Source organism: Gekko japonicus, unplaced genomic scaffold, assembly GCF_001447785.1.
Source record: "Gekko japonicus isolate JY-2015 unplaced genomic scaffold, Gekko_japonicus_V1.1 scaffold4332, whole genome shotgun sequence".
NCBI lineage: Eukaryota > Metazoa > Chordata > Lepidosauria > Squamata > Gekkonidae > Gekko > Gekko japonicus.
In genome coordinates this window covers 9649-11632 of record NW_015163216.1, presented here as the reverse complement: position 1 = coordinate 11632, position 1984 = coordinate 9649, and positions in this window count along the sequence as shown.

Sequence of the window (1984 nt, the reverse complement as noted above, 5' to 3'; positions counted from 1 at the left end):
GTGGGGGGGATGCAAGGATCGCCAAACTCCAGGGAGGGGCCTAGAGAGCGGCTGGGATATTTCATATTTCAGTAGAGCATTGGACAGAGTTTCTCATGATCTCCTTGAGGATAAGCTGGTTAGGTGTGGGCTGGATGGTGCGACCGGTGGGTGGGTTCATGGTTGGTTGAAAAATGGTACCCAAGGAGTGCTTGTGGTGGTGCCCAAAACTGCACACAAAAAGGGCTCTGCGTCTACGTGGAGGGAAGTCTCCAGTGGAGTGCTGCAGAGCGAGGTCCTAGGCCCGGTGTTCTTCTTTTTTTAAGTACCCAAGGGTACACTTTTATTATTTGTTTTCATTATATAGGACAGACATACATACATACATACAAACAACACCCAACTACCCCCAACAACATATAACATATAACAATGGCTCTGTGTCTACGTGGAGGAAAGTCTTGAGTGGAGTGCCGCAGGGCTCGGTCCTAGGCCTGGTATTGTTCAATGTTTTTATCAATGACCTGGAGGAAGGCATAGAGGGGATGCTTATCAGATTTGCAGATGACACGAAGCTGGGTGGGATTGCTAACTCTGAAGAAGACAGAGTCAGGATTCAAAAGGATCTGGATAGGCTGGAAGGGTGGGCGGAGACAAATAGAATGAATCTCAATATTGATGAGTGCAAAGTCCTATACTTGGGTACAAAAAATCAAAGGCAGAGATAGAGAATGAGAGGGACTTGGCTTGACAGCAGCACATGTGAAAGGGATCTGGGTGTTCTGGTTGATCACAAGCTAAACATGAGCCTGCAGTGCAAAGAAAGTGGCTGCGAAGGAAGCGAATGCAATCTTAGGGTGCATTAACAGAAGCATTGTGTCCAGATCAAGGGAGGTGGTAGCTCCGTTCTATTCTGCTATGGTCAGGCCTCACCTGGCGGGATAATCGAAGGCGCCAGTCCTTTGCCGCCTACCAGCTAGGAAACCTAACCTTGAAAAACACCCACCCCCTCCCAGCTGAAAGCAAAATATTAGCACATCCCCATAACATTCCAGACTGGACTTGTGGACCGTTCCTAAGGCTTTGAGAAATTAATTTTCGTACTTCAGCAAAAGGAGGGGGTGTCCAAAATAGTTTTCTCCCCAAATATTTTGCATTTCGCCTTTCCCTTCCTGCTTGATTCCCAACAGATTACAACTCATTGAAATAAACTAACAAAGCCCAGAATATATATATATATATATGTATGTAAAGTGAGGAACCAATGTTTCCAAACATAGCAGTGGTTAAAAGGGCATGGATTTCTTTCCATCTTTCTGATGCGTTTGGGTGTTTGTGTCCATGGCTATGCACGGGGATGGTGATATTCTGGATTAATATGGAGGAAAAAGGAAATGATACTTTACATGGAAGGAGCCGCGGTGGCTCAAGTGGTAAAGACGCTGAACTGCAGGCTGTGGAAGGTCGGTAGTTCAGCAGTTCGAGACCCGACTGCGCCACATTATGGAGTGAGCTCCCATCTCTAGTTCCAGCCCCTGCCAACCTAGCAGTTCGAAAGCAAGAAATTGCAAGTAGATAAATAGGTACCACTTCGGTGGGAAGGTAACAGCTTTCCGTGCGCCTTAGTGTTTAGTCATGCCGGCCACATGACCACGGAAACGTCTTTGGACAGCGCTGGCTCTTTGGCTTTGAAACGGAGATGAGCACCGCAACCCTAGAGTCGGACTCGACTGGCTTTCGAGCAAGGGAACCTTTACCTTTACCTTTTACTTTACATGGTCCGTGATTCAAATGTGGAATTTGCTGCCAAAGGATGTTGTGATGGTTACAGACATAAACAGCATTGAAAGGGAATTAGATAGATTCATGGAGAATAAGTCTTGTCAGTGGCTACTAGTTGTTTTCTTTTTTTTCCAGGGTTTCTTGGGGAAGGTCCATCAGGATTTGTATTTGTTTTCCATTCAAAATTAAAGTATCATTTTGGCGCGCTTCCTTCAGGATTCGA